Source organism: Podarcis cretensis (assembly GCF_951804945.1).
Source record: "Podarcis cretensis genome assembly, chromosome: 2".
NCBI classification, from domain to species: Eukaryota; Metazoa; Chordata; class Lepidosauria; order Squamata; family Lacertidae; genus Podarcis; species Podarcis cretensis.
Window position 1 is genome coordinate 101,799,621 of NC_137171.1, and position 21,925 is coordinate 101,821,545.

The 21,925-nt window shown below is 44.4% G+C and overlaps 1 long non-coding RNA gene across 1 annotated transcript in view; it reads right to left on the reverse strand.

Annotated features, from left to right (window-relative positions):
• Window positions 1-15,855: 15,855 nt before the first annotated feature.
• Window positions 15,856-21,925, reverse strand: part of LOC307209292 — a 152,238-nt gene continuing 146,168 nt past the window's right edge. Inside the window, exon 3 of the long non-coding RNA XR_013835518.1 lies at window positions 15,856-15,965. This is a non-coding gene — a long non-coding RNA (uncharacterized lncRNA). The remainder of the gene's footprint in view (window positions 15,966-21,925) is intronic.

Sequence of the window (21,925 nt, forward strand, 5' to 3'; positions counted from 1 at the left end):
CTGACCATTGGCCATGCTGTCTGGGACTGATGGGAATCTGGATGCTGTCAGACTGGAGAAGACTAGCCTACTAGAGGATAATCAGTAATTAACCACCTGAGAAAGGGTCTTAGCTCAGTGACAGAGCACAGAAAGGCCCAGGTTCAGTTTCCAGTGTCTCCAGGTTGGGCTGGGCAAGACTTCTGTCTGAAACCCTGGAGAGACACTGCAAATGGCCAGATGGCTTAGCTCAGTAGAAGACCGCTTCCTTTGTGCCACAGAGATGAGGTGGCAGATCAAGGCTAGGTGGGACAGTAAAACAAAAGCAAGATTCTAGGCAGGATGAAGTCAAGGAAGGGGACAGTGTGCTTATGACAGCCCAAGACTAATTGTCCTTTGTACTCTCACATGCTTGGACAGGAAGTGGGTTGCTGAATAGTCTCTGACTGCTGAGTGCGAGTGGACAAGATTTGCAAATGATTTGTAAATGAGAGCAGTGTGATTCACAGGCTGCAGAGCCCCACAGCTCCTGGTTTCTTCAGCACTAATGGACAGCTATTTAGGAATAAGGTAGGGAGCAGCCCTTCTGACCTCGGCCCGCAGAGATCAGGATTTTTTTTAGCAATGCGAAACCTGACGGAGACCTCATAAAGTTTTGGGATGTGACCTGAGTAAAACGGGGAGGCTAAAATAAAAAGACTAGATCCTCAATGTGCCTGTGTTTTAAAACAAAGTCTTAGAATCACTTTGGAAAGAGATTAAAAACAAAACAACAAAACCATGCATTTTCACTCTCCCCCTTTTACCTTGCTGGAAAATCAAGCACACCCTGCAAATAACTTGTGCAGTGTAAAAGTGAAATCCAGATTTCCCTCCCATCACCCCAAGCCTCCAGAAGGGAGTCAGGGAACAGCATCTCTTCATAAATCTGACGACTCGTAGTGCCAGGATGATCCATCACTTTGCTGGCTTTCAATGGCGCTGCTGCTCATTGTGCTTGGGGTATGTTATATCAGGCTGGAACGGGACGGAAGCCAGGAACAAAGGAGGAAGTGAGGAATCTGATTACCCTGGGCCAGTTCTGTACGGGTTGGAGATTGTCCATTTCTCTGCTGTCAGCTCATTTCCCCCCTCCTTCAACCCTCCATCCCACACATGAGGTGAAGTATCCAGCTAGCAGAGGCATCCTGATTAGTTTCGCCACCTCACTGATTTCCTAACAATGCATTTTGTCAGGGGAGCCGAGCTGAATTTCAAATCGGGTTGGTAAGGAATTTGCTGCTGATGCTGCTATCTGCTATAAATCACCATATGCTGTCCTAATGAATCCCTGGCATACCACATCACCCTGGACGTCTGGTGGAATTGCCACCCTGCCCTCTCTGTTATTTCTGGGCCCTGATCCAATCCTGGGTACATGCTGTGGCCAGGGCCGTGCAGGCAAAACTCCCGTCAGTGCCAGTCAGCTGTTTGGCAAGGGCAAGGTATCTAAATCCAGCTCCGGGAGAAATTTTTAGTTGCTGATCCCCATGAGTGATAGTGAAATGAAGCCTCCACATTCAAGAGCAGTTAGCTTCTGATTACAAGATGCTATGGCAAGCAAAATGCCTGTCTCCATCTTGCTTCTCCAGTGAGCTTCCCAGAGTCATCTAGTTAGCCACTGTTGGAGAGTGACTGCTGGGTAAAATGCTCTGATCCAGCAGCGTTGGTTCTTATGCAAACAAAAGCCCAAGGAAGAAGATTTTAACAGTGTAGTAAAGAGTATTGTCTTTGTCCATGGAGTTTTCTTGGCAGGGATACTGGAGTGGCTTGCCGGTTCCTCCTCCAGGTGGATCACGTTTGGTCAAAACTCTCCACTATGACCTGTTCATCTTGGGTGCCCTGCTCGGCATAGTTCATAGCTTCTCTGAGTTATTCAAGCCCCTTCACCACGGCAAGGCAGTGATCCATGAAGGGGTCATTAATTCCCTAGCCGGAATTAAGATTGCTGGAAAAAATATCAACAACCTCAGGTATGCAGATGACACAACCTTGATGGCAGAAAGTGAGGAGGAACTAAAGAACCTTTTATTGAGGGTGAAAGAGGAGAGCACAAAATATGGTCTGAAGCTCAACATCAAAAAAACGAAGATCATGGCCACTGGTCCCATCACCTCCTGACAAATAGAAGGGGAAGAAATGGAGGCAGTGATAGATTTTACTTTCTTGGGCTCCATGATCACTGCAAATGGTGACAGTAGCCACAAAATTAAAAGACGTCTGCTCCTTGGGAGAAAAGCAATGACAGGCCTAGACAGCATCTTAAAAAGTAGAGACATCACCTTGCCAACAAAGGTCCGTATAGTAAAAGCTATGGTTTTCCCAGTAGTGATGTATGGAAGTGAAAACTGGACCATAAAGAAGGCTGATCGCCAAAGAATTGATGCTTTTGAATTATGGTGCTGGAGGAGACTCTTGAGAGTCCCATGGATTGCAAGAAGATCAAACCTATCCATTCTTAAGGAAATCAGCCCTGAGTGCTCACTGGAAGGACAGATCCTGAAGCTGAGGCTCCAATACTTTGGCCACCTCATGAGAAGAGAAAACTCCCTGGAAAAGACCCTGAAGTTGGGAAAGATGGAGGGCACAAGGAGAAGGGGATGACAGAGGACGAGATGGTTGGAGAGTGTTCTCGAAGCTACCAGCATGAGTTTGACCAAACTGCGCTAGGCAGTGGAAGACAGGAGTGCCTGGCGTGCTCTGGTCCATGGGGTCACGAAGAGTCAGACACAACTAAACAACTAAACAACAACAACAACAAGAGTATTGTGTAGGGAAGTCAGCTCAATATATTCACTGGCCTGGCTCTCCTGCTTGCGTCATACTGCTTGCTGATACGCTATTTGCAGATGTTGGGAATTTGCCATTTGTCAACCCATTTCACATATTAGTTAAATTGGAGTTTAGATTTAAGGTGAGTCAGTTCTGCAGGAGTTAATAGGACTAACAATCCTGTGTAGAAGTTGACGGTGGCATAATAATAAGAGCTGACATATTAAAATGGTTTCCTGAATTCATTTCTAGAGCTCAACAAGTCTTTACCGGCCTTAATGTATCTATTTATTCATTCACTTAACAAGCCAAACAATGTGATGAAGCCACCATATTTTGAGTGTTTTGACAAGCCAAATGGCTATTTGAACTAGCTGCTCACTGATGTTAATGAAGCAGCTACTTACTGTAGCACATTCATAAGAATATATTGGATGAATCACGTATATCCTGCATTTTCCACCGAATAACAATTTCCAAGTTGGATTACAAGTGACACAATAATACAAGACAGCAACAACATATATTAAAAAAATAAATAACACGGACATTTCTTTAAATCAGCAACAACAACAAAGCAACACAAAAAATATAAATCTAGGCAACCATGTCTAAAAATCATAATTCTACTGAACCTGAATATTCATTGGAACAAAACAGTTGTCAGCTGGAAATGACATGTTATCAGAGGGTGGGAAATGGATTGAGAACTCTTTGAGTAGGGCATTCCAAAGTCTGGCTGCTGCTACAGAGAAGTTTGATGGTGGGGTGCAAAGAAGCCTCTCCCCCAAAGATGTGTATGGATGAGTCCTGACATGCATCAAGACCTTAACACAGGTAATGATAAATTCTGCCCAAACTACACCATGTCTGAGATCACCCCATCAGTTGCATAGCACATACTTTCCATGCCGAAGGTCCCAGGTCCAATCTTTGGTGTCTTCTTGTAGGTCTGGGGAAGACCCATGCCTGAAACCCTAGAGAGACACTGCCAGTCAGTGTTGACAATACTGAACTGGATGGACTAACTGACTTGGTAGAACTTGGTGGAATTTGGTAGAACTATTGTTCTATGTGGAATAGTTTTTTGCATTATGCTCTACATGGAAGTGTTTTTGTTTGGTTTTTATGCTATTCTTGCTTTAGGTTTCTAATTGTTTCATTCGCTTTCTAATGGTGTATTTTATTGTTGCAATTCACACTAGCATCTTGTGGCGAAGGCCAAGTAAGAAATCCAATAAAATAGATAGACTCAGGCATCTTGACTCTGTGAAATGAGTAAGAAGGACCTAGGTCTCCTCTCTTTTAAAGCAAGTGGAGATTGCTTTGGGCTGACTTATCTCAGCCACATCTGCAATACACGTTTAATGCTGTATCATAACACTGTAAATAGTCATGGCTTCCCCAAAATAATCCTGGGAATTGTAGTTTGTTGGAGTGTTGTTGTTAGGATTCCCCTTAAAAAACTACAATCACCAGTTTCCTGGGAAGAGGCACTGATGGTTAATCCACTCTGATAATTGTACCTCTGCGACTCTTAAAAACTCTCAATACCCTTAGCAAACCAAGGATTATTTTGGGGAAGCCGGAACAGTTTAAAGTGGGATGAAGATGTTTTAAATGTATAGCGCAGATGGGATATTGCAACTCTTCAAGCTGAAGTCTGGAAGTCCCTCGTCTTGTGAACCCCAATTTGTCCAATGTGTCATCCATAGAATAAGGGGGGGGGGTCAATTTTCAGGCAAGAGTTGATGCTGAAGAACAGCCTTTGTTTTAGAATAATGATTCAGTGATTCTGAATCAGATGGTCTGAGTCTTTGTAAGGGACAGAACATCATTTAGATCAGAGACCCTTTTTTTTATTAAAAAAGAGAAAAGGTTAAAGCCAATGAAGGATGTCTCACGGGATGTATCATTGTGTAATTGCTTGCTTGATAAGAAACCGAAATAAAACACCAGAATTTCAGGGCAAATTAACCTTTGACGCTCAGACAATGTCAGTGGAAATCAGCCCAAATTTCCCCACATCCTTGGAACATAGCCACAGCAAATAAGGATATTGTTCATTGTCCACAGTGCTCTGTCTCTAGAGGATAACTTTCCAATGTTAAGCCAAATTGCATGCAGAAGGTCCCAAGTTCAATCCCCAGCATCTTCTTGTAGGGCAGGAAATGTAGGGCCTTCTCAGTAGTGGCACCCTCCCTGTGGAACGCCCTCCCACCAGATGTCAAAGAGAAAAACAACTACCAGACTTTTAGAAGACATCCAAAGGCAGCCCTGTTTAAGGAAGCTTTTAATGTTTTAATATTCTGTTGAAAGCCGCCCAGAGTGGCTGGGGAAACCCAGCCAGATGGGAGGGGTATAAATAATAAATTATATTATTATATTATAAATGTCCCCTGTCTGAAACCCTGGAGAGTCATTAGATGCTGAGCTAGATTGACCATTGGTCTGACTCAAGACAAGGCAGCTTCCTATGTCCTTATGACTTACCACTGCCTGCATGGAAAGTGCCATAGTATGTTTGAGTCACCTGATGGTATTGGACCTAACTGCATCTTGGTGGAGTCTGGCATTTCCTTTGGATGTGCTGTTCCTGCTTCAGAAAGAGAATGGATCCTAAAAAGGGCTGCTCAGTCATGGATACAGCTGCCGAGCTGCTCAACTGCTTCGTTCCTTGAGTCAGAACAACTGAATCTGTATCCACCACCCATGTGCTGATTCATGACTAGGGGCTTCCAGATTTCACAATCCTGCCCCCGTTACCATATGCCGATCACCATGGGACTTTGGGGGTTTGGGTTGGGTTTTTAGAAGATGCCTGTGTGTGAATTTGTTTTATGTGTGTAGATCAGTGCACGCTGACCAACACATAGTCTTGGCAGTAAGGCTCTGTCCCGATAGTCACGACAACCGGTAGATTCTTAACTGCTGTAGCCTTCATCCGCCTTCACAGCTGTTGTAACATACCGCTTGTTATCATCCACCTGTTGAGAATTTCTTGGATTATTCTTTGTCTAGCTCCTTCCCTTTGACCTTACCGCCTTGGGTGACCCTGCTGGGAGTACGAGATTCCCGACGGCTTTGCTCACAAGGGTCATAGGGACGTGCAAGCCCAATCATCACAACAGGGTGATGATCCAGGGACTGAGGCCCCCCGCAGCAGCACCCTCTCAGCTCTATCCCCAGGCTAGAAAAGTGCAGAGCCATTAAGAAACAATACTGGGACATTAAGGGCCATTGGCAGTGCAAAAGAACTGTCCACATCATCACTGCCACCCCAAGTTCTGAGGAGTGAACAGAGACAGGAGAATCAGCAGAGTTGGCAGAGTCAGATTTAGGGCAGCGTGGCTGGTTCCACCACATTGGACACCAAGTCTAGGGGATGCCACAGGGCATCCCAATGATGGCATAGCGAATTGAGCAGAATGGAAGGTGAGAGGTGGGGACACAAAGAATTTTGGCCTCACACAGGACCCCACTGAAATCTGAAAGGTGAAAGTCCCTCCCCCAGAATTGGCAGGTTACCAAGGTGATGGGGGTGACAGAAAAAAAGTGCCTCTTACGGGAGATTTTTTGAAACAGAAGTTACAGTGAGACAGTGGGGATGTTGGAAGCAGAAGTGGAGTCCCCCCCCCCCACCCTGCAAAGAGTGCTGGGAAGAAGAAGGGGAGGTCATGCAGTCAGAACCATCTGACTGGAGAGGCTGCAACCCAGAGACTGTGGAGCATGGCTGGCTTCTCTGGACTCCAGCTGGTTGGAGCTGTGAGAGAAACAAGTAGAGACACTCAGAGGTGTAGGAAGGGGGCTTGGGTGTGGTCCGCCCTGGGTGCCATCCCTGAGGGGGGGGGGTGACATCGCCACCCCACCGCCCCAGATGCTTGCGGCGGGTGGTGCACCCTCTGGGAGGCTCATGGCGGGCCACGCATGCCCCGGGACACTTGTGGCGGGTGGCACACACCCCGGGATCCTTGCCCCGCCCCCTGATGTGCTGGCCGAACCCCTGTGGGCAGCTAGCCCTGCCCCCACAGACAGCTAGCCCCGCCCCCAGTTGCACAAGCAGCTAGCTCCGCCTCTGGAGACACTCTAGAGATGTAATAATGTGAACTCTCTTCCTCTCCATGTAGGTCCAGATGTGTACAGGGCAAAATAAACCATATATCTTAAAACATTCCAGCCTCTGCCATGACCCGAATTCACAACACAGAAACATGACCCTGGGTGAGCTCCTGGAACCCCTGCAAGCTCGGTGGAAACTGGGGTGGTTTGTAACAACAATGTCCTTGTGTAACTTCCGACTGGTGTACCCAACAAACCCTTCCACAGCATTGTCCTTGTCTCGAGGACTGTGCACACATTTCTGCTGATTCTGATATTCCAAGGCTAGTGTGGGAATGTTTAGACTAGAGACCAATTTGCTTTATCACAGCCTTTATTAGGCTGCAGGCTTGGCTTCTTAATTAAGAAGCAGAGGAGTCCCACCGCCAAACATGCCTCCACTGTTTGCTCTGTATAAATAATGCAAAGCAATTATTGTTTGCTCTGTTCTTCCATATATATATATATATATATATATATATATATATATATAGCCTGCAGGCAGGATCTGTTCTTTTTAATTTCATAAATGCACAGTGCGGCGAGTCTGAGGTGCTCCGTGCATAATAAATATTAATTGGGTTAAATGGTTCAATGTAAGGGGACTTGATTGCTTCAACGGGTCTTTTAAAAAGAGATCTGCAGTCAGTGCCAACTATCTATTGGGGAATTGGGTGCCCTCTGCATTGTTGAGTGGGCTTTCCTCCTAGAGAAGGATAAAAGCTGGGAAACACTTTCATCCAGAAACGCTGCAATAAGCAGGAGGGACTCTTGTAAGATGTCTATATGGTCTGCCCAATTTCAGCCAGAACTCAGAGTGATGCTGCTTGCATAGTTTTACATAAAAGCTTTTTGCAGTAGCAGCTTGAAAGGCTTCTGGCATCTATTTCCACAGTAAATAACCGACCAGAACTGAGAGTTTTGAGGGGTTTCCTCCTATGATTTCCTGCTGCTGCAGGGGCAGTCCCTGTGTTTGTCTGCCTTCTCTCTCTCTCTCTCTCTCTCTCTCTCTCTCTCTCTCTTAAAAAAGGTCAACACAAATCCTCACTTTGGTGCCTGTCCTTGGATGGCTTGCTTCAGAGTAATTGTGTTGAATTCAATAGGACTACTCTAAAGAAAATCAGCCCTGAAGGACAGATCCTGAAGCTGAGGCTCCAATATTTTGGCCACCTCATGAAAAGAGAAGACTCCCTGGAAAAGACCCTGATGCTGGGAAAGATGGAGGGCACAAGAAGAAGGGGACGACAGAGGACGAGATGGTTGGACAGTGTTCTCAAAGCTACCAGCATGAGTTTGGCCAAACTGCAGGAGGCAGTGGAAGACAGGAGTGCCTGGCATGCTCTGGTCCATGGGGTCATGAAGAGTCGGACACGACTAAACAACAACTCTAAAGAAAGTAGCTGAAGTCCAGGTACTTACAGAGTCAGTCATCAAAGCAAAGCAGTACAGAGCTAAATCCAGAAGGTGGCTCCCTCTTCTCATAAGGGTATACATACGTTTGATAGGTATAACAGCCCCACTGAAATTTGTGGGTGTTGCACTGCCACAGTGGGACATTTTCATTGGATTCCTCCCCAAAGCAGGCAGAAAGGACTGGGGCATTGTGAGCCAAAGTTCTCTGCAGTTCCGACCCAGGTTGCATTGGGTTCATCCAGCACCTGGCTCCCCTGCTGCCAATAAGCTCTCTCAGATAGCATGTCCCAAAATTTATCTTTGTGGGGAAAAAGAGGTTGGTGGTTATAGCTAGGCATGGGGGAGAATTAGCATATTAATGAGAAACTACCTCATTTTCACCTCTTGAACAAATACGCAAACACAAGTACCCTTTGGAACGCACAGTGCTCCGACCAAACATGCAACAGGGGAGGGTACATAAAAATGCACACATGATTAAAAATAACACACACAAATGCATTATATTAGAGGAAATATGTGTCTATTAGTCAAAGCTGCAAACAAAAATGTATATTTTTGGAGAAATTTGTGCTAAAATGCCAACCAGTTTTTGTTAGCATTATTTTTAAAAAAGAAAACCCACAAATTGTGGTAGAATTGTGGAGAATTGAATTTTTAACTGGAAAAATTAGAAACCAGGAGGCACCCAAATCAACAGATTCCTCCATCCCTAGACATAGCAAATGGAAAGGCCTGGGTGGGGGAGGCCTCATCTTGAAGGCTTCGATGTTCATCTGTTGTGTTCATTAACACCAAGGAGCAGGGGGGTGTCGTCTGTCTACTTACTCAATGGATCCATCTAGGAGAATAATAGAACCATAGAATAGTAGAGCTGGAAGGGACCCTGAGGGTTGGGAATCCTGACCACTGTCATCACCGGGTGGGCTTCATCCACCAACCTTCTGGTTAACAGCCAGACACACTAACCCATTGCGCCACCTGAGATCGGAAAACTATAACTTCTGTGTTCTCCAGGGGAGAAATGGGCAATTCCAAACACACTCAGGAAGCTCCATGCTTTTAATAAGAGGCCTTTGGCACTGCTGCTAGCCCTCCCTCCAGGTAAGCCCTGCCTCACATAATTGATCAATGACACAGTGCAGGCACATCATTTGAATGGCAATGTCCATCAATTTTGGGGGAATGGCCTCCTCAAATATTTTATTGGGGGTTGCCAAAGTGACCCCAGCCCCTGGGAGCTGGGTTCTATGCTTCCCTCCTTCCTTCCAGTACATTTCTGAGCACAATTCAAAGTGTCGGTGCTTCTCGTTAGTGGCGCCCTCCCTGTGGAATGCCCTCCCACCAGATGTCAAAGAGAACAACAACTACCAGACTTTTAGAAGACATCTGAAGGCAGCCCTGTTTAGGGAAGCTTTTAATGTTTGATGTATCACAGTATTTAAAATATTTTTGGGGGGAAGCCGCCAAGAGTGGCTGGGGAAACCTAGCCAGATGGGCGGGGTATAAATAAATTATTATTATTATTATTATTATTATTATTATTATTATTATTATTATTATTATTATGCTGGTCCCCCAGTGTGTCTGTGCATCCAGACTTAGTGCTGGAGGTATGCAATACTCCTGAGCTATGCACAGCATCACATAGGAGTGAAATGCAGCTGTGAGCTTTACAATATACCCCACGGCCGTTGCCAACACTGCAAGGAAAATGTGTCATTTGAAAATAAGCTTGCTAAGCAGCTGGAGAGATGTTTCCCATTGCTAGCCCTGAAAGCACAAAGGACCTCCTTTCAGAGCAGAAGGTGCTGCTTCCCATCCTATCGGCCTTCTTTTTCATTAATTTGCTTTCCATTAAGATATTCATGACATTGTCAAAAACGCTAAATAATGGATGGCAAATGAAAGACAAGGGGGTTCTAAATAAAGAATGCTGAGCTGTCAGCCAAATGCCTCAAATACTTCCCTGGCCTGGACAATGCTTTGTAAAAAGACGAAGGGCAAATGCAGCTACAGCCCCGGTTACCTGTAGCTTCCAGACCAGATCACTGTCACCGATATCAAGGGCTCATATATGAATAGCTTCCATTACTGGGAAGTACGTTGCACGGACTACTTTCACTTAATATTTCATCCAAAGGCACCTGGCAGCATTTATCAGCACTTGGCTGTGGTGAGTGTCCTCGCTTCTGGCCATAACTTTTATTCCGTGGTGTTGCTGCAAGAAAGGTCCCTCGTTTCGCATATCCCTAACCCGCACCACTGCTTCCCATATCTGCTTATTCCAAAGTCAGAAGATGGCCGTGTGTCCCCAACTTCCAGTTGTGGCGAGAAGCCCTGGAGACAGGAGCAACAGTGGTTCGACAGTGACTGCTTAAGAGGTAATAATAATAATAATAATAATAATAATAATAATAATAATAATTTATTATTTGTACCCCACCCATCTGGCTGGGCTTCCCCAGCCACTCTTCCAACAAAACAAAACACTAAAATACAATAACCTATTAAACATTAAAAGCTTCCCTAAACATGGCTGCCTTCAGATGTCTTCTAAAAGTTTGGTAGTTGTTGTTCTCTTTGACATCTGGTGGGAGGGCGCCACTACCGAGAAGGCCCTCTGCCTGGTTCCCTGTAACTTGGCCTCTCACAGTGAGGGAACCGTCAGAAGGCCCTCGAAGCTGGACCTCAGTGTCTGGGTAGAACGATGGGGGTGGAGACGCTCTTTCAGGTATACTGGACCGAGGCCGTTTAGGGCTTTATAGGTCAGCACCAACACTTTGAATTGTGCTCGGAAATGTACTGGGTGAGGAGAATCCGCCATCCATTCCTTTTATGTGTTAAGAGCAGGGCTGGACCAAGGCATTTTACTGCCTGAAGCAAAGAACTAGGCTGAATTCTCACATACACACACCCCACCCCATATACAGAAACTGCCTGGCAGCTGAATGTTACTTCCAAGGCACCTGAGAGCAGCAGGCTAGTCTAGGTGAATGCTGCTCCCCAGGGCCCACCACCTGAGGTGGTTGCCTCACTGTGTCCAATGGTAGGGCCAGCTCTGGCTAGGAGGGTGATGGAGGTAGAGGCTGCTGCAGCCAGCATTGAACAAACGTACAGTATGTCAATATGCAGTGAAGGCCCGTCCATTTGAGCAAATGGGGCACTGCCCCACCAACCTCAGTCTGCTCTCAGCCAGCCCCCCACCTGCCTGTCTTCTTTCTTGCAACCAATGACTGGCACTGACTTACAACTTCCTCTTGCTTGGTCTTATTGTTGCCCATGCAGACCTTGGCAGGGAGGAGGATGGGGTCAAAGCTAGAATTAGTTTTCTGCCATTGGTTCTGGCTGCCCTATGGGGACCTTCCACCACTTCTGGAAAGCTGCCCTAGTACTGCTGCAATCTGCAAAGGCCAGCTCTTGGGAAAGATTGCCCAGGCAGCAACCCATGCTTGCTTGGGGCTGGTTATAATACCCTCTGCCTCCACTACCAGCTTCCAGCATGCAAACAGTACGATGGAGCATTTCTCCCTGCTAAAGGCTAGTTTGGCCTAGCAGACCACATCACTGGTTGCCACTGCAGGCTGTAGTTTTATTGGATGGGTGAATACTGTAGACCTATGGAGCTTTTCCCATCTCCGTAATGTCAGGAATGTGGTTCAAGTCACATAGGCTTGCCATATTTCCTCTTTTTCCAGGACGCGTCCTCTTCCTCATGGGTAGAGCTGTCATAGTGCTCCATAGTTAAAAGGAGAAGTTGACCAATGTGTTCTCTTTTTTGCTCTTCAAAATATGGCAACCCTACAGGTGAGGAGATATGGGAATGAGACCCTATCTCCATCCCTATCCCCACCCGAGCTCTTGGAGGGCAACAACCTGAAGTGAGAAGCCAGCTTCTACTCATGTAGGCTCCTTGCTTGATGCTGAACGCCTGATTTCTACACCAGAACTTACACAAGCAGAGGCAGCCTCACTTCTTCATGCAGTTGGTCTTCAACAACTCACGGAAGGCTACGGGCATGAAGATTGGGGGGCAGGTGGAGCTCACACCTTCATTCCCACCAGTCTTCCCACCTGAAGAGGTCTTATGCCTCAGACTATATACCTGCAACTTAGACAAGAAATCACCTCCTAACATACAATTATTTATTTATTGCTGAGAGGCAGTGACTGGCCACCAGTGACCTTCATGATTGAGTGGGGATTTGAACCCTGGTCTCCCAGGTCCTAGTCCAGTACTCTAACCACTACACTACCCTAGCAGTGAGATGCTGTCAGATGATTAGCAATCTTAGCAAGGAATTGAGCCTCACAACTGCTGTAACACTCATAAAATTTATCCCAAAGAAACTTTGTGCCTGCAGCACTTCCTGTGTAGAAGGCAGTTGCCAGGTTAACAAAGATTAAGGACATACAAGATGATGTCTTGTCAGCCATTCACCTGCTGCTGTGTTGTTTGCTTATCGCCAAGGGATTGGAAACAGAGAAGTGTCTCTTCTGAGTAGAGATGGATAATTCTAAAAAATTCAGTTTCTCCCAGTTTCTTATTTTTTTCGCCCTTCAGTTCAATTTGCAGGGATTTTCCCCCTTTTTTAAAAAAAAATCCACACAAGAATCTATATGAAATGTCACGTGCATTGTATTTTTGTATGCAAATTTACCAAGTTTCTCTAATATAATGTAGCTCTGTACATTATTTTCATGAATGTATACATTTTTGCACACGTTTTGGTTGGAGAATTGCATCACGAAATTTGGGAGAAAGCACTGACTTGGAAGGGCAGCTGTGTTTCAGTTTGCTTATAGGTTTGGGAAGTGTGAAATTAGGAGGACCACATTAAAATGCAAACACAACAAAATTCTCCCCCATCTCCTATTTTTGAGGGTCAAAGCCTGGGGTGGGTACTGAGAGAAAAGGAGGGGGTCCATAAAAAACCAGGTGGAGACTCCTTCTGTGAGTGGAAGACAAAAATGCAGTATTTAGGTCTTTAAGAAAACCCCAGTCCCCAGTGTCTCCTTATTTACAGGAAACCAGACACCCATTTGGCAAACCAGCTTCTTTCTTGCTCTTCACAAAACACCAGTTAGAATTTCCTCAGCCAGACCCCCTCCAGAGTCTCCTATTACATAGGCAATTTCTAAATAAATGGAGTTTTACTAAAATGGGTAGGGCAAGGATTTAAAGAATGCTATTTTGCTACACGTGACTTCCCCCCAAACCCCAAAACAAACACCTCTTTTAAGTATTCTAAGCCATCTTCATTATCCATCTAAAATAGGTTTTTCATATTTCTGTTTTCAGGCATTCCAAATATCCAATAACGTCACACAACTCCAGCAGTTATCAAAACTAAACACTTAATTCTGCAGCCACATTGTCAAAACACATAATTTTGCTTTGACAAGCCACATTTCTCTTTGTCAAGAGACTGCAGAGGAAGACCTCACTTTTGTAGTGATTTTTGCTGCTTAGCAAAGGATCTCGAGAAACATTAATGTGAAGATCCAATCAAATCTCCAATCACAATGAAGTGGTCTTTCACCATGATCTTTGGCCTTGCTTTGAGTATCTCCATGTGCCATGCTGACAAATGTATTTCACCCCTTCTGCATAAGGTACCCCTTTCTTCCTTTTCTTGCATTCCTGGTCTACTCTGGCTGGTATCATGATCTAAACTGCTCATCTAAGGTCTCACATGCCTTTATCCAGTGATAAACCCAGTAGCATCATCAGCTATAGAGCTCATGCTTTGCATGTGGAACATTCCAGTCTTAGTCAGTGGTATCTCCAGCTAAAAGGAGTAAGTAGAAAATCATGGTCTCTGTCTAGAGAGCTCATGCATTCATTCCATAAAATTTAAACATTGCTTTATTGTAAAAAAACCAAAACAAAACAAAACCTCAAAGCACTTTACAAAGATCTTCTGCCAGCTAGACAAATTGTCTGACCCACTGTCTAGAGTTGACCCAACTATTAATCCCTTTCTCTCCACCATCTCAGCCATTAAAAATATTAGACGAGCCCTGCTGGTTAGAAAAGCCACATCTGATTGGCCACTGTGAAAACAGAATGCTAGACTAGATGGGCTTTTGGTCTGATGCTGGTGGGACTCTTCTTACTTTCTCTTGTTTCCTGTGAAAGGTTCTTCCAGCTTTTCATCTCTGTTATTGCTGCCAGGCTCTTTGGACAGACAAAGCTGCTGATTCTCTGCTACTGATTACAATGCTACACCATCAAAGCTCATCAGCTGTCCCTTCATTGTTGCTCTACGCGTGGGGCTCCAAACTCCCCTTAACTGTTGCATCGTGTTCTTCCTTCAGGCTCACTTTGAATATCTCCATTTGCTATTGGAATACAGTGATTTCTGCAAGGAACGTTGTTACCATTTCCCCTATGCGAGCTCAAACGCACCAGTTCACCTTTAGTCTCTCACAGAAACAATACCCCACGTCTTTCACCAGTGTTATAAATGCATACACAAACCACTTCTCTGGTCAGTGAAAACACTGCAAGGCTTAAGTTTTCCTCCAGGGAGGACAGCAGCGGTGATATGCCTCTTTTGGTAACATTTGCTATTACAGTGGTACCTCAGGTTAAGTACTTAATTTGTTCTGGAGGTCTGTTCTTAACCTGAAACTGTTCTTAACCTGAAGCACCACTTTAGCTAATGGGGCCTCCTGCTGCCCCCGCGCCACCGGTGCACGATTTCTGTTCTCATCCTGAAGCAAAGTTCTTAACCTGAAGCACTATTTCTGGGTTAGCGGAGTCTGTAACCTGAAGTGTATGTAACCTGAAGCGCATGTAACCTGAAGCGTATGTAACCCGAGGTACAACTGTATACACAAATGTTCAAGCAAAGCACTTTTCACACCTGCAGGTAAGCAAAACAGTCATTTTAGAGTTTCTGCCTAGAGGTAGCTTAAAATGGGGGTGTGCAATCTGGAAGATTTGCTGCTTGCTTGCTTTGAGGAGCCCATTTGGTTCCATAAATCTCTTCTTGTATATATTCACAAAGAAAGCTTGAGGCTCCAGTATTCTCTCAACTGAAGAAAATTAAACCGTTCCATTTCACCGTACTGCATGTAACAGTAATCTTCCACATGAATGGTAAGCCTTTCTTACTTCTATCAACTTCCTCCCCTCCTCCCCTCCACACAGATAACAAGTAGTAAGTTCATGGCAGTATTTATAGAACTTATTTATGCTACCAATTAATTGGCTAAATTTATTTATTAGGCCTCTGCCACAATTTTATTAGCTATTAATGAGCTGCTCCACTGAGCTTACTCATCAAGAGTTCAGCTGATTATTATTATTATTATTATTATTATTATTATTATTATTATTTTAATAACTGAGACTGAAACTCCAGTCATGTGTGGGCTAAGCCTCATGGAATCAAGTAAATGTTTCCTGGGATTTATTTATTTATCCTGCCCACTTCTATATATAAATGGCAGCTTTCTCCTAAGGGATGAAGAAATGTGAAATTGATAAATACCTCAATTTGAATATGGGTGAGCAACGTTTGTGGAAGAATAAAGTTACCTTTTTTCAGGCATCTAAGCCCCAGATTAATTGGTAGGTTGATCGTTCTTTTCCTTACTTTCATTGGTTACCTTCTCCGCTTTCGTTTTGCATGGTGGGCAAGTTCTTCCACAACCTACAAAAATAAAAGATGAGGATGGGAGGGTTTCATCAGAGATGTAATCCACCCTCAACTATCCCTGAGCTGTCCATTATCTACAATATTTAACCATAACTTTGTGAAACCTCCAGCGTTAGTAATGCAGTCGCTAAACAAGGCACTCCCAACCTAGACTTCCCTTTATGAACAGAAACACAAATATTTCTCCACAGGCTTTCCCAACCCAATATATGCTGTCTAGATTGGGGTGGGGATCCTCTTTCAGTGTGAAGACCACATTCCCTCATGGGCAGCCTTTCGGGGGCTGGATGTTGACGGTGGGCAAAGCCCGAAGCTAAAGGCTTCCCTTTGGGATGCCGAGTTGTGACTGGGAGCATGCGCCAAGGAGAAATAGGCAGGCCTGAAGAGAGTCTGATGGACTGGAGCTTGCTTGAAAGGAATAAGCTGTCACTGCACTGGTGCTGGGTTAAATGTGTTGGGATACTGTCGGGAAGGCGGGGGCATCAGGCAGGCCCCCAGCTGGCTCCAGCCACCGGCCGGCAGCCGGTCTCCCTTGGAACAGCATCAGTTAGCAACACGAGCCTCATATACGTTTAGAGACCCGTGCACACTCTATCAGCAGAGTGCATAAATCTTCTCACAGCAGAAGAAGTGGACGGAGAAATGTGTAAGCATAATGTACAGCATTTTATTCAGCATAGTTCAGGAACAGAGGAAAACATGTCTGCTTCCCTTCGTCTCCAGCAAAACAGCAGTAACACAAAAGCTATATACAAACGGAACTTCCCAACAAGTGCTGGAAGTAAACAGGCATGTGACGCACAACAGCCTGTTCCCTTTTAAGGTGGAATGGAACTATATCCTAACAAAATGTTGGGATAAATTGGTGTTGGGTTAAATTGTGCAATTATTTATTATTTTATTATGTGTGTTCTAATGCCTTTGTTAACTTGTCTGCTATTTTTCCACAGGGAAGCTGTATTTTGCTGTTTCGTTGTACATCTGGGGGCAGATATCTGACTCTTGCAAGGAGGTAGCATTATGGGATGGGGGGTGCCTCCAGGATCCAGCGAGGGTTAAAAGAAACTATCAAGCCTTCTAATTCCTGGATCCAGTGCAGATTTGATTGCTGGAATAGCTTGATAATGGCCCGCTAAGTATGAGTCACTTTCACTGTTAATCTTAGTTATTTTAAAGGGTTTTAATTGCTTTTAACTGTTTTGCTGATAATTGATATGTCTTGTAAAACTACTCAGAGGGTGTTTTTTTTAAAAAATTAAGTGTCATATACATTTTGTTAGGTAAAAATAAATATATAGCTAAAGATTTCCAGGCTTGTTCACATACAGATGATGGCATGAGAAGGTTGTTTGTGAGGCCACAATGCACATTCATACTTTGGCTTATTAAGATGAGATATAATCAGCCGAACATGGTCTGTGCATCCATAACTCTGATTTAACAAGCTCATGAAACATACAGAGTTTCTGAAGATTTTTGTTAATGGCATGGCTGATTGCTTTGTTCATGTGTTGCTGAAATTTGCCTTTTCCAAGCTGCTACTCCGAAAAGCACATTTCCCCCCTCCCCATCGTGCCGATGTTAACGAAGAGTTATGTCAATTAATTAAGGATGCAGTCTTGTGCACTATCACCTGGGACTTACTTTACTGTCGGCATGTATAATATTTGGTTCCAGGTAAATGACAAGGAACTATCAAGCAAAATGCCACTGCTTAGCACACAAATAATAATAAAAAAGATTTAAATTGGGGCTGTGTTGATGATGAGAAATCCGCGAGGAAGTCTAAACTCCTCAGCATTCCTTTATAAATTCTCTCTTCATGAATCCAATACAGCTTTTCATAATATATTGCACACTTCAAGAAGCATTTGCAATATTTGTACAGGGCAAGCACATAAATCACTACTGTTCTGCATTGGCTACGTTGCCCATTTATTTCAAGGTCACTAACCTATGGAGAGTATTTATCTGATTTAAGTATTCTGCAACCAGTTTCATTTCCTGGTTCTTTTCTCTTCTGACGTCCACAGCTCTCCTTTGTAAAGGTTACTGTTCCATCAGGTGTAATGTTATGGATTATTCCTGTTAACAGTCGCACCTGTTAGGAGTTACTGAATGCCTTGTTGATGCAGGGAAAGTGACTCATGGTCTGAGTTAGGATAATGTGGCTGGTGTATCTTTTAACATAGTAATTCTATAACTCAGATACAAAATGCTCCCACCCCCTGCAAAAAAAACCCCCAAGCATTATACTAACTAGACTGTCACTCTAGTTGAGTTCGCAGCTCTCCATGTCAGGAAAGCAACCTTGACATTTCCTAAGAAGCCATTTTCACAATTGGAGTAACAATAACAATTAACACAACAACAATGAAGATGATGACGATGATGGACAAGCCATAGCTCAGGGGTAGGTTATTTCTGGTGCAATCCCCAGACTGTCCAGGTATTGCTGGAAATGTTCCTCAATCCATAGGGAACTGCTTCCAGTCATTGCATACAATACTGAACTATTAAGGCCAATGGTCTGACTTGGTATAAATAAAGCAGTTTCCAATGGTCTTGTGTTCCTAAGGATTTGCTGTCTTCCCAGCACTGGAGGAACCATACAGTGTCGAAAAACAAACAGAACAGCCTCAACAATCAAAAGAAAACCGAAGAGCAGAATCAATCAGATCAAGGAAACTAGCCAGCTGAGCCAAAGGCCCAATAAAGGAGACGTGTTTTGTGCTTCCTTTGGTTTAGAGTTGTCACTGGGAGAAAGTGGGGCTATGCCTTCTGTAGTATGGAAATGTAAATTTGAGGAAAGCTTCACCTGTTTACATTGCGCCTGTCAGACATTTGAATTACATTTATTTATTTTGGGGCCTTTCACAAAATGGCACATGACACGAAGGATACACAAATTTGTGTCATCCTTTGTGAGTGGCTCGGAAGGCTAAATCTACGTATAATGTACAGGGTCCACCCCTCCTTGAAGCTTTCCTATTCCTCAGCAGGAAATTATCCAAACACAAACAGAGAGGGATTAATATCAGCAGCAGAAAAACCCAAGAACAAAAAAAAAGACAAGTTGCATAACAGAGATGGCTCCCAACACGTTTCAGTGCTAATGTGTGTTACGAAGTTGTTTTTAGGATTACTAAGAGAATGGAGGGTGAAGCACCTTGAATATCCCCAAAGGGCTATAGATGATGGTGGTGGTGTTGATGATCCTATGATTTGATGATGAGAAGCTAAGTTGCCTCTACATTCTTCTCCAGCAGTCGGTGAATACAACCATAGTGAATTAGAGCCAGGGGAATTGTTGCAGATGTGGACATCAAATGGTACTGTATGTCCTCATTTCTCCCTACTTTGCTTTTGCCAGTCTGGGAGAGAAGAACAGAAGATTTCTTTCAGTTCCATGCGATTGGCTAGATAGCCTGTTTAGTCTGACTCAGTATAAGACAGCTCATTATATCTGTTCATGAGAAGTTTCTAGGTGTTTGGGGTTTTTTTCCTAGTGGAGTGGAGTGGCATTTACAGCCTTGTTAGCCAAGAGCCATTCTTCTCTCTCCATCTGATGCCTGCTATGTGGGTTTCACAACTTTAGCAAGTTATCTTAGATGTAACTGAAAGGGTTTTGATGGTGCTGTGATCTACCGTGCCCTGGAGCAAATTATGTCACTATCTTATATGTTAGAGGAGTACAAGTGCTTTGAATTAGGGCTTGTAACAATAGGATTTCTGTGCTCATCTTTCTGCCCACTAGAAATCTAACACTGCTCAGGATTGCACCTCTTTTGAAATGGGAGGTGGTGGGAACCATGATCTTACTTATCTGTGAGCTTTGGTTTTCAACTGTGCTATTTCCCCATTGCATTGCAACCAAGACTGAATTCCAAATCCGCCTCAGCAGCTTGCTCTACTGACTTCAAATAGGTGATGACAGAACATGCAGGAGTGGTACTATGACCAATCTTTGACCTCTAAAACAGACAGGATAAAAGTTGGGCCCTTATGCTAGACAAGATCTACAGTTCATCAAGTGATGCAAGTCCTTAATTCAGTCGGGGGCCTTTCCCCAATTCCTTGAACTCGGGGTGTAGGAACAGAATTTGGGTCCTGTTCCAACAGGGCACACTCTTAACACAGAACTCTTGCTAAGAGTATGAGCAGGATTTCAGCCCCAGGCTCCTGGCTGTTATTTAATAAACACGCACCAAGTCATTTCTCATATTTCATAAAGGGCAGTCCCCTATTTTTAAAGGGTAGTGGAGGACAGCCATCTCTCTGAAGGATGTCCTGGTCAAGTCTGGTTTAAAGATAAGGAATCCTAAAAGGGAGAGCTGGAGGGGCCTTGAAGTTGCCCATCAACAGCTCTCAACACCTGGTCAACAGACTGTGCAGGCAGGCAAAGTTTTTCTCCCTGAGGAAGTCTTCTCACATAGTGCCTGCCTCACTGTGGTGAGATTTGTTCTACTACTTAAAGCATAGTAATTATTTTTAAAGTGTATGTCTCTCTCTCTATATATATATATAAATTGCCACATGCAGATTTTACACAAAATGGTATCTTCATTTGTCCTCTCTTTTTTCGGCACTACGTCACTGGCCACCCTAACTCTCTCACACATAGTTTAATGTAACGTGTAGTTTGCCCACATCACTTCCAGTATGCAAGAGTGTTTTACTTCTTTCTTCATTGTCTGGAGAATGCATGAGATTTGAGTCACTTGGTAGCTCTAGGCTTAGCTGCATCTGGATGGAGTCAGTAGCTTCCCTCATTGTTTTGCCCTGGCTTAACCCAACTTCCATAAAGATGCATCCTCAAAGTCTTCCATGGAATCAGGGCTGCCCCGAACGCTTGTTAAAATCAGGTGGCGACCTCAGGCAGCAGATCCTGGAGAGCAGTGAATGACAGTGAGCTGTTGGTGTCACATGGCTTGCCCCTCAACTAGTCTGCTGCCATCAGATGTGGTGAAGGACACTGTCTTATCATCAGTATTGAAGTAGGGTGGGAGGGGGGATAATGAGAACATAAGAGGAGCCTGCTGGATCAGGCCAGGGGCCCATCTAGTCCAGCATCCTGTTCTCCCAGTGGCCAATTAGATGCACAAGACCACTTGTCTCTCCTGTGGTTTCCAGCAGCTATGGAAGAAGAGCAGAGCTGTCATGGCTACCAGCCTTGTCCTCCATGAATTTATCCAATCCTCCTCCAAGTTGATGGTCATCACTGCCTCCTGTGAGAGCAAGTGCTCTGGGGGAAGAGATAGTTTCCTCTGAATTTTCCAACGTCCAGCTTCCATAAATTCTAGTGCCGTCTTGTTATTTACCCCAGGCAGCAAAATGCTTGGGACACAAGTGCTTGTAGCACTAATGCAGTGCTGGGGCATTTGCAAGGAATAATATGGATAATACTTCCCCTCCTTTCCTTTGCTCATGGAATCTTTCCTAAGGCCACCTGTTCATGTTTTCCTACCTGCAGCATGGTGCCCCCATTGGAGACACAGTGAAGGCAAGATCAGCACTCTTCCCTCCCACTGATTTTACATTAAAATGCCCCTCTACCCACTCATGTTATCATGGCAAACATAGGTTTGTGAGCACACAAAGCTCACATCCCCATTTTACAGACAGAAAACAGCCGGGGCTGTCTGCCAAGTTCATAGCTGAGCGAGGATTCAAATGCAAGTTTCTAAGTTTCAGATCTAGTACCCCGGTTGCTGGCCCAACTGTTCTCACATTTAAGCGTGTGTTTTTTTATAATGCTTGAAATTAGATTAAGCACCATTTGTCGTTGAGTGCCAGGATCACAGAATTAGAGTACAGCAAGGGCCTTTTCCAGATAATTGCACTGAGAAAAGTCATTGCAAAATTGTTACTTAGTTGTTGCATTGGATCCAGATGTCTTTTCCAAAGGGGTTTTTTTTTTGTGTGTGTGTGCTTCTGTTGTTGGTGTAGCAAAG